Below are 12053 nucleotides of genomic sequence, written 5' to 3' on the forward strand. Positions count from 1 at the left end.
TGATGCATTGTTATCATTAACCAGCCTTTTACTATTAAACTTAAATAACCAATTGAGACAAACAGTTATGAGACAGTTCTTCCAACACTGATTAAGACTGAGGTGGCAGGTGTTGTGGATAATATTCACTTAGCCTTCTGAACTTACTGCACATACTTGGAGACCTTGCCAACTCCAGCAGCCTTACTGTCCACTGCCTTGATGACCCTCATAGCAACTGTCTCATACCATAAAGAGCAAAATGGTCCAGAGGAGGATAGTCAGAGAAGCTATCAACACACATGGGCTTTCCAAGAACCATGTCAATGATGGCAGTATCACCAGATTTCAGGAATTTGGAACCATCTTCTAGCTTTTTACCAAAATGGTAATCAATCTTCTTATTTAGCTATGCAAACTTGCAAGAAATGTGAGCTGTGTGACAATCCAGCACAGGTGCATAGCCAGCACTGATTTGGCCTGGATGGTTCAGGATAATCACCTGTGCAATGAAGCTAACTGCTTCCATTGGTGGGTCATTTTTGCTGTCATCAGCCACATTGCCATGATGAACATCTTTTACAGAAATGTTCTTGACATTGAAGGCCACATTGTCCTGGAAGATATTCACTCCTAGCTTTATGATGCATTTCAACAGACTTTAATTTAATTGTAACGTTGACTAGAGCAAAGGTAACCATAATGCCTGGTTTGAGACCACCAGTCTCCACTCAGCCCATAGAGACAGTCCCAATACCATAAATTTTGTTGACATACTGAAGAGTCAAACTCAACAGTTTGCCAGTTGAACAAGTAGGTAACAGGATGCAATCCAGAGCTTCTTGCAGCATAGTTCACTGGCATTTCTGTTCTTATGGGTGACTTTGCATCCCTTAAACCAAAACATGTTAGCACTTGGCTCCAACATGTTGTCACCATTCCAACCAGAAATTGGTACAAATGCTACTGTATCAGGGTCATAGCCAATTTTCTTAATATAGGTGCTGCTTTCCTTAATGATTTCCTCATATCTCTTCTGGCTGTAGTGTGGCCCAGTGGAATCCATTTTGTTAGCACCAACAATTAGTTGTTTCATACCCAATGTGTAAGCCAGAAGGGCATGGCCACAGTTCTGCCCATCCTTGGAGATGGCAGCTTCAAACTCACCAACACCAGCAGCAATGATCAGGACAGCACAGTCAGCCTGAGGTGTGTCTGTAATCATGTTTTTAATAAAGTATCTGTGTTCTGCAGCATCAATGGTCACACAGCACTTGCTAATCTCAAATTTCCACAGGGAGATAGCAATGGTAATACCATGCTTACATTCTGCTTTCATTTTATCCAAGACCTGGGCAGACTCAGAGGATCCTTTTCCTATCTCAACAGCCTCCTTTTCAAAATTTTTTGATCATTCTTTCTTTGATTCCACCATATTTGTAGACAGGTGGCCAGTAGTGGTGGATTTTCCCTAATCAACATGTCCAGGGATGACAATATTGATAAGAATCTTTTCCTTTCCCATTTTTGCTTTTAAGATATAGTGATAGTTTTCATGACACCTGTGTTCTGGGAGCAAACCCATTGTGAAAACTCCAGTATATATATATATTTTTTTAATTAAAATTATTTATTTTTACGAATTACATTAAAAAAATACGAGGTCCCAATCAACCCCACCGCCCCCACCCCCCACTCCCCCCACAGCAACACTCTCTCCCATCATCGTGAGACATCCATTGCACCCAGTAAGTACATCTCTGAACATCACTGCACCCCGTAGTCAATGTCCACATCATAGCCCACTCCAGTATATTTTTATTTCATATATTGTGCCTTTCATTCCCAGAAGGTCTGGTATTTTTCTATGTATGCTTTAAAATTCTTCTTAGTGCTCACCCAGTGTCTTCTTAATATCTTTAATCTTTTTAGCCATCTCATTGAATTTATTAAGGAGATTTAGTTGAGCATCTGTGATTAGTTGTCACAATCCTTTATGTCATCTGGAGGTTTATCTTTTTCCTTTGACTGGGCCCTATCTTCCTGTTCTTTGTTATAGATTGTAATTTTTGGTCGGTTTCTTGGCATCTGGCTTACTACATGTATTTACTCTGGGCACAGTTTCTCTCTTTATGCTTTTCTTGCCCTTTTTCCTTGCTGGCTGTGGAGTAGGAGCTAAGGATGTAGTTGGTACTATAAGCTATGCTGGCTGAAGCTACTCGTGTTGCCGCAGGAACCAATGAAGCATCTCCCGCCTTTCTCTTCTGTCAGGGGTAGGGACAGAACTGCAGCCATGTGCAGTAACCCATGCTATGCAGATCAAGACCATCTGTAGTTGCTCAGAGAGACTGATGAAGCCTCATACCCATTCCTTCCCTGTTTGTGTTGGGGATGGAGCCACAAGTGAGGGCAGCAAATTATGTCATATGGATCAAAACTTATTGCAGTTGCTCACGTAGACTGATGTAGCACTGGTCTCCCTCCTTCCCTTCCCAGGGTAGGGATAGACCCTCCACAGTGCCCAACAATCTAATCTATGTGGGATTGAAAATGCCTGCTTCCTCTCATGCTGGGGAGAAGTTAAAATGGCAGCTACCAGCCTCTTTCTGACTTGGAAATGTTCAAACTTTAGCTCTTCTTAGGATTATACTTTAGCCAGCCAAATTTACTGATCATTAGCTGAAGTTGGTGCCTGACTGTCTCTTCCTCCCTGGATTTGGGAAATGGAACTTCCAACTGCAGCCAGGGAATAGCTCCTGAGACTGCTTGCACCCTCATTGGAGGATAGGCACCAGCCTCCTTGGTGTTGGGTACTGTTCTGATGAATCTCTGCAGATGGGCAGTCTCCTCCTTCCGTTCTTTCAAGTATATTGCAGGACATTCTTCTGGTTCCCTAGACCTCCCAAACCAGAGCTTTAGATAGCCGTAGCTGATTACTAACTACCCAGTAGGATGAGCTGACTCTTGGAGGTCCTTACATACACTAAGAGTAAATCTTAAGCCATAATATAGAGTTAAAGAACCAGATATAATATTATAAATATTTTATTATTCTCTCTATATATTTAAAAACAAACAAAATTAAACTGTATTGTTAAAGGGTGTATAATTTGGTAGTAAAACTATTTAATAAATACAGCAGAAATTGAATTCTGTAAAATTCAGCACAGTGATTACTGCTGTGGAAGAGGAAAAGGGTTTTGTTTGAGAAGGGGCATGCACGGAACTTCTGGAATCCTGTTAATATTTAATCTCCTGACTTGGACACAAGTAACACAGGTGTTATTTTGCAGAGCATTAAATTATACTTTTTTTCTTTATGTACTTTTCTGTATTCTTGTAAAATTCCATATAAAGAGACTTAACAAATGGCTATTACCAATACAGTACTTAGCACTAGAAGGGATATCAGTAGTCTGTTGTCCTTGTCCCTACCAAGGCTTTATTCTGGACTCTGTTTCCAGTATCTGATTGAGTCATTTCTAGCTCTCCAGGCTGCCAGCATCTTAGCTGAATACTCCACCTTTGATGTACTTTAAACCTCCTGTCATCCATACTCACTCACACTGGCCTCACCAATTAAACAGAGGACCCTGGACTCTTGGCCATATGCCCTCCTTATCTCACACACATTTCATATCTGATCCTCTCTGATTCCACCACACCAATTTGCCTTGTATGTACAACAGGAGGAGGAAAACTTGTATTAGAACAGTAACTGAGAGGGCTTTGAAAGAGTGACATAACATATAGTGATTTGGAGACAATCTCAGAGCAACTGAGGTCTAGAGGGTGAAGAGAGAAGAGAGTGGCTCTGGATGAGAAGGGAGCAAACCCTGGGTGTTCTTCTCAATCCCCTTTTGAATCTCCACAGGAAGCATTCTTGGCCTCTGCCCTGCAGCACTGCCCTATAGCCCATTACTTGTTTACCAGGGCTCTGCTTTGCCTTCCCCTCCCACACATTCTTACCACCCCCATGTCCCCTTGTTAGAAAAATGAGACAGAACATAACTCAGTTAAAAACCTCCTTGGCCAGCATCTTGACCACTCCCTGAAGCTTCTGCTTGTTAGATATGCCTCAGCTTCTCTACTGCAACAAAAAATTTCATTCACATCCCTTGGCTTAGTAGGGAGGAGGGGAAATTCCTACAGTAAGGGTAATATTTCTTTCTTTCCTTTGAGGTAATTCTTTCCTTAAGGGATCAGGGAAAAAGAAAATAACTCCTACTGTGGCTGTTGGAAGTCTTCAGCAAACTTCCCCCACTGGGCCCTTCTGTTCTAAAATGTGGCTACAAACAATAGATGCAATGACTCCCACCAGAATGCACTGGGTCTAGAATGAATTATCATGATCTTCTGCTGTCCAGTTTTATGGTCAAGAAAATCTAAGTCTATTTTGGAAACAAGGAATATTTGGTAGAATTATTCATTGCTTTGTAATTTTTCAAGTTTGAATACAGTTCTGGATATTTTTAAAATTTATTCTACAATTATCTATTAAAGGAACACTTTGCATGGTAAAAATAATATTGATCTATTTTTAAAATTTATTCTACAATTATCTATTAAAGGAACACTTTGCATGGTAAAAATAATATTGATCTCTGAAGTCATACAGATAAACAAGTAAGAGTCCTTTCCTTTCCCCACAGAAATATGTTATTGTGAAGGGGAAGGGGGAGACAAGATACCTACATCAAAACGTGTTGGAAATGGAAAAAGATAGAAATAAACTGCTTGGAGATTCTGAAGAAGGGAGAGATGACATTAATTTAGAAAGATTGCACAGACTTCACAGAAGAGATGGCATTTGTTATGGACTTGAAGAACAGGGGACTTATTGAAGTAAGTGCACAAAGACCTTGGGTAATAATGGCAAAACCTGGGAACCAGATCTTGAAATATATTGAATGCCCAGCTGAAGAGCTTGGTCTTAAGGTTCACTGAAATTTGGGGTAAGAGATGGTGAATAGTAAACCCATATATTGTTAAGGTATGATTTATCATTTTTGCTTTTATGTCTACTTTTTAGGGATGTGATAATTACAATTTCCTTTTGTATAAGAATAGCTCCTTTATTACTCTATCCTATTTTCTCCAATCCTTTTTATTCTTTATTAGGTAACAAGTATGTGTGGCCATTTTCCTATGATTGGCCACCAACAGAAATATATCTAGTTTCTCCTCAGATTTCTAACATGGGAAAAATATTCTCTGGACCTACAATTTCTGTGCTGCAATATTAACTTGGCAAAGATTACTTTTGGAAATCCAGTGTGGTTGACAGGAGTATGGATCAGGGCAGAAAAACCATATTTGTTATTTTATACATTTCAGGCACTCTCATAAACACTTTAAATTCATTATATTATTTAATGTTTGTTCATTCATTCAAAAATTTATTGACTATATACTATGTGGAAGACACTGAGAAAGTTGCTGAAAATATAACAACAAAGACAACAGATATCAAGGAGGTTTACATTCTAGTAGGGGAGGCAGACAATTTAAAAGGCAATTCTAAAAGAGTATGACAGGTAGAGGCCTTGTTCTACACCTGTCCCTTCTTCCTGTGTTGATGTCACCCCACTCTAGTCAGCCTCCAGTCCACCATCTCTTTGAAACCAAACAACATGCTTTCAATTAAGTTGCAGAGTTCCAATGGAGAGATATTTGAAGTTGATGTGAAAATTGGCAAACAACCTGTGACTATAAAGACCATGCTGGAAAATTGGGGCCTGGATGATAAAGGACATAATGGCCCAGTTCCTCTACCAAATGTTTTTTTTTTTTTTTTTTAAGATTTATTTTATTTATTTCTCTCCCCTTCCCTCCCCACCCCCGCCTCAGTTTTCTGTTCTTTGTGCCCATTTGCTGCATGTTCTTCTTTTTGTCTGTTTCTGTTGTTGTCAGCAACATGGGAATCTGTGTTTCTTTTTGTTGCATCATCTTGCTGTGTCAGCTCTCCATGTGAGCGGCACCATTCCTGGGCAGGCTGCACTTTCTTTTGCACTGGGCAGCTCTCCTTATGGGGCGCACTCCTTGTGCGGGGCTCCCCTATGCAGGGGACACCCCTGCGTGGCACGTCACTCTTTGCGTGTATCAGCACTATGTGTGGGCCAGCTCCACACGGGTCAAGGAGGCCCGGGGTTTGAACCACAGACCTCCCATGTGGTAAGGCGGACACCCTATCCACTGGGCCAAGTACGCTTCCCTCTACCATATGTTAATGCAGCAATATTAAAAAGTTCATTCAGTGGTGCACCCACCACAAAGATGACCTTCCTCCTCCAGAGGATGATGAGAACAAAGAAAAGCAAAGAGATGATATCTGAGTTTGGGACCAAGGATTCCTGGAAGTTGATCAGAGAACACTTTTTGAACTTTTTCTGGCCCAAACTTAGACATCAAGGGTTTACTTGATGTTGCAAGCAAGACTGTTTGCCAATATGATCACAGGGAAAACTCCTGAGAAGACTTGTATGACCTTCAATATAAAAAATGACTTTATTGAAGAAGGGGAAGCCCAAATATGCAGAGAAAGCCAGTGGTGTGAAAAGAAGTGAAGCATTGTGCCAGACACTGTAACACTGTAAGGATTGTTCCAAATACTAGTTGCATGACTCTGTTTATAACTGTTAATATTAGACAAACAGTAGACAAATGCAGCAGCAAATAAATTATATTAGCAGACTATTGTCCTCATTGCATGTGGAGTTTGAATATAAATTCCAAACCTATGGCTGAGTTTCTTCTAGTATGATCAAAAGTCTCTTTTTCCTTTGGTCTGAATAAAACAGAACTTTGGGATCTCTATAGAAAGCTGTAGTTGGCGCTTTCCCTTTTTATGCAAAGCAATTTCTGCCTAGTTTACTATTCAGTTAACTTCAGTTTAGTGACCTTTTAAAAGTTGACATTGTAAATAAAAACAACTTGGAAAAAGTTTTCTGAAATAGAAAAAAAAAGAGCCTGACAATTGTTATGATAGGGATATTTAGATCAAACTAACCTTTGACTTCTCCATTTGAGATTAGGTGGTCTCTCCTTTTAATTCCTGTAAGCAATGGACTTAAAAATATATATTTTAAAAATTGCTATAAATATTTGCCATTTCCAAAGGGGTAGTTCACTTTGGTCCCTGTATCTTAAGTCTAGATAAGATTATCTAGAAATCCTAAATTTTTTCATCTCAGCAAATGGCACCATAATCTACCCACGGGCTCTCAAGCCAGAAACTCAGCTGTTATTCTTTTTTTTTTTTAAACACTTTATTTCAAATTCACAAAAATAAAAGAATAGAAAAAGGCAGCTTAACGAGTTATGGAAACATTACTCCAAAAAATTCTTTTTCAGGTGCTTTTATTTCATCTAATTCTAACTTCTAACTCAGTTGTTCCTCTAGTGTTCAGAAGGATACATAGATGGACACCATTTAGTTAAATGACATAGTCATGTTCTCCTTATTAATGAAAAATTTAAGAGAAAAAATGCTTAATTGTATTCATATCTCACAAAACCAAACCCCACATTATTCTTTTACCTTTAGAGTTAATATGGTACCAACTTTGCTTTTGCTACAAAAACATTACAACGTTGTTATTAATTATAGTCCATGAATTACATTAGTCTTATTTTCCTATGTATCACCATATTCTTAATATCCTATAGTAGATAAACATTCCTGTATTTATATTATTAACTGTAATCCTCATCTACTTCCAAAATCATTGTTACACATTCCCAATATTATCCTTGAGTTGTCTTCCAACTAACATTAATCTTCCTAGACTACTTATTTCAGCCACAATCACATCCATAAATCATCAGTGTTTGTTACATTCATTATAATGTGTTACTATCAAGTCCAACTCTATTAGTCAGCCAAAGGGGTGCTGATGCAAAATGTCAGAAATTGGATGGTTTTCATAAAGGGTATTTATTTGGGGTAGGAACTTACAGATACTAGGCCATAAGCATAAGTTACTTTCCTCACCAAAGTCTACTTACACGTGTTGGAGCAAGATGGTTGCTGACATCTGTAAGGGTTCAGGCTTCCTGGATTCCTCTCTTCCATGGTCTTGCTTCTCTTTGGGTTCAGGGTTCCCCTATTCCCAGGACTTGCTTCTTCCTGGGCTCAAGTTTCCTCTCTTCCTGGGGTTTGTTTCTCTTTCCTTTGTGAGCTTACTTCCTGGGACTCCAGTTTAAGACTTCAGCATCAAACTCCAACATCAAGACTCCAACATCAAAAACCCTCAACTCTGTCCTTTGCCATGTCTTTTATCTGTGAGTCCCCACCCATTAAGGGGTAGGAACTCAACGCCCTAGTGACGTGGCCCAATTAAAGCCCTAATCATAGCTTAATCACGCCCAGGTACAGACCAGATTACAAACATAATCCAATATCTATTTTTGGAATTCATAATCATATCAAACTGCTACACCAGCCATTACCACATATTTACATTTGATCTTATTAAACATTCTATGTACATCCAGCATCTTGATGTAATGATGGCTTTAGCGGTCATTCTTGATTCCTCCCTTTCTCTCACCTTCTACATCTGGTTCATTAGAAAATCTTTTTGGTTTAAATCTACAAGATATAAGTCATCTTTGTTATTTTTTTATTGCCTCTGGTATCCTTTATTCTAAACCACAGACATATATTCTTGGAAGATGAAATTTTAATATTACCCTGAATGATCTTTGGTATAGTATTAATGCCTTCCAAACACTTTTTTTGGGGGGAAGGGAGATTATAAACTTTTTATTTTGAAATAATTTAAAACATACAAGATAACTGAAAAAATAATACAAATCCCACGCTGAAAACTGTAACATGCCCTATCCCATTTTTACACAGCAGTGGAGTAAATTTTAAAAACAGAAATTAGTTTATGTTGCCCTCTTGAAAACCCATTCATGGCTTCTCTATGCCCTTGAATAAAACCTAAGCCATTAATGTGATCTATACCTCTACCACTGTGCTCCACCTGTCTTTTCAACCTCAGTTGATGACATACAATGCCTTTTCCATCATGCTCCGGCTATATGGCTTTGCTTTCCTTTGTAAATGTTGTTTACTTTGCTTAGCACACTCATTCTTTAACTTTCCATATATTCCATAGTTGTATATTCACTGCATATTTCTCATTTTAAATGTCAAATCTTCTTTAGACAAGTATCATATATAAATATATGTGGTTGTTCTTCTCATTCATTCTGTGACAGGACAGGAGTCAAGTTTCTCTTTTCCAATGCTATTTCCTCAGTGCCTGGCACCTAGTAATTACCAATTACCAATTACAGAATTAATGAAATCCCATTCGTGCACCTCAGGATTCAGGTATACCAAGGTATTCTAGAAGATAAATCTTATGATTTTTGGACTCATAATAGTTCTCCTTACTCTGCCTATAATTCTATTTAATCTTTTTAAAAAACATTTTTATTTTAAATAACTTAGACTTAATAAAGAGTGGAAAAGTACAAAGAATTTCTGTATACTCTTCACCCAGTTTTCCCCAAGGTTATCATCTTGTATGGTCATAGTACAATTATCAAAACTAAGAATTAGCTTTGATACAATACTATTTACTAAATGATATACTTTAAGTTTTACCAGTTTCAAAAGTAATTTCCCTTTCAATGTCCCAGGATCCAATCAGAGACCTCATATTGCATTTAGTTGTCATAATTCTTAAGTTTCTTCTAATATTTGACAATTTTTCAGTCTTTCCTTGTCTTTCGTGACCATAAGAGTATTGAAGAGTATTGGTTACTTAAGAACACTCAATTTAGATTTGCCTTGTGTTTTTTCCATAATCAAGATTAGACTATGCTATTTAGGAATGTACCCTTTTTAGTGTTGACATGACTTATCATGCTGCTTATGTCCGTATTGATTATTTGGTTTCTACATTGTAAAGTTATTGTTTTCCTTTTCCTTTGTAATTAGTAAATATTTGGGGACAGATGCTTTAAGACTATGCAAATATTTTCTTTCATCTAAAAATTTCACTAATTTTAGCGTTCATTAGTAGATAAACCTGCAGCAATTGTTAATGTGGTGTTCTAATGGTAAATTTCTATTTCCCTTATTTGTTAATTGGAATTCTTCTGTAAAGAATGTTCCCCCTTAATTCTTTAATCATTTGTTTATGTCATTATGGCCTCATGGCTATTTATTTTATTCCTTGATTATAATCTGTTACTATCATTTTTTATTTTGTTGCTTAAATTTTTCCAGTTTTGAACCTCAAACATTCTTTCAGGTTTACTCCAGTGTCATTTTCCTATGTCCCCTTCTCCTACCCCCAATTCTTGATCACAACCTTATGTTTTGAACCACAAGATGTTTCAGGATCTTCTTGGAATTTCTCTGTCCCAGGCCTGGAATTACTCATGTCTCAAAGTTGTCCAAGTTCCTTTTATTGGAGAATGGTATTTAGAAACCAAATTCTAGGTGCTAAGTGTGTCCATTGCTACTGGAGTATCATTGCTTCTAGACACTCTTGTGGACAGAGCTACGAAATATCTGTGTGTCTATTAACCCATGTACACCCATGCATAATCCATACATACATCCATATTTATTTATTTACCTATATATATATATTTATAGATATATAAGTGAAACAAACAACAAAAAAGAGGAGTGTATCTCTGCTTTCACTCCATCAATGCAGGGTCCATTCCTACAATTTCCATTTACTTATTTATAACTTCTTCCTCCAACAGTGAGAAAATGGCTGTCAATATGTGCAACATGTTTGCTTATCATTAAACCTAGAATGCATCAAAAGTAGTTTCAGAATTGCTAACTCATGCCACTTTAAGCAGCAAAAAGACAAGCTAGCACATTGTGTTTGTATATTTTTGTGTATAGTTCTTTTTGACTTTAGTATTACAGACCAGTCAAACAATGATTTTCAAAGTCACTTAATTCAACTCATTTCTTTGTCACCCACTTCAGTGTGGTTATGTCATTCATTTGAACAACAGTGTATTTGTCTCAGTCTGCACACCATTTTCATATCCCCTGAGACTCTGATATTTTGCAATTTGAATTCACTCTTTTTGGTGTATATTTCTGTGGTTTCTGATAAATGCATAGAATACCCAATAGAACAATTACATTGCCCCAAAAACTTCCTTCTGCTGCCCTCTGCATCAACTCCTTACCCCACACAACTCCTGGCAATTACTTATTTAGTCTCAATAGTTTTGCCTTTTCCAAAATGTCAAATAAATAAGATCATGCAACATGTAGCCTTCATGTTCTGGCTATTTTTGCTTAGCAAAATCCATTTAAGATTCAAACATGTGGTTCATGGATCAATAGCTCTTTCCTTCTTACTGTGATGTTGTATACCATTGTATATATATGTATCAACATTTCAGCTGTTAAAAGACATCTGTTCTTTCCTCAGGTTTTAATGATTATGAATAAAGATGCTATAAATGTTCATGTACAGTATTCTTGTGAACAGAAACTTTCATTTCTTGGTTAAATACCTAGAAGTAAAGAGAATAAAAGAAGAAAGAAAGAAGTAAACAGGGTTAGAGGGAAAAGGAAAAGAAAAACAAAACACTAGCAAACCAAACACCTTTACAAAAGAAAAGGAAAAGAAGAAAATTTCATTGCCTTTCCTAGTCTTTCAGTGGATGCCCATAAGATGCCAGAAACTGGGTGCTGACGTTAGCATCTACTGTCTCCCGCATAGATCTACCAGACGAAAAAATAAAATGCAAAAAAGAGAAAACCAATCACAAATGGGGTCCTTATATCCCTGTATAAGCTGGTGTAAGGCCAGATGTTGCTGCCACCGAGAGGGCTGAAACTGAGACTAGTATTGTTGATGGTGCCTCAGGTAGCCACCAGAACAAGAAATAGACTCACAAAAAATAACAAAAAAGTAAAGAAAAAGAAAGAAAACCAACCAAAGTGCCCTGGTTGAAGCTGGTGGAAGATGAGAGCCTTTGCTTCAGAGAGGCATCCAAACAAAAACAAAATAAAACGAAACAAAAAAACCCACAAGAAATAGAATGAAAGAAAGTGAGCCAAAAAAATT

General features: G+C 37.6%; 2 pseudogenes; one reads left to right on the forward strand and one right to left on the reverse strand.

The window, feature by feature from the left end:
* Window positions 1–125: 125 nt before the first annotated feature.
* Window positions 126–1504, reverse strand: LOC101427309 (elongation factor 1-alpha 1 pseudogene; annotated as a pseudogene).
* A 4108-nt stretch (window positions 1505–5612) lies between these two features.
* On the forward strand, window positions 5613–6545 carry LOC131278339 (S-phase kinase-associated protein 1-like; annotated as a pseudogene).
* The last annotated feature ends 5508 nt before the right edge of the window (window positions 6546–12053 follow it).

The sequence above is a fragment of the Dasypus novemcinctus genome, chromosome 4 (genome assembly GCF_030445035.2).
Source record: "Dasypus novemcinctus isolate mDasNov1 chromosome 4, mDasNov1.1.hap2, whole genome shotgun sequence".
In the NCBI taxonomy this organism is placed as follows: Eukaryota; Metazoa; Chordata; class Mammalia; order Cingulata; family Dasypodidae; genus Dasypus; species Dasypus novemcinctus.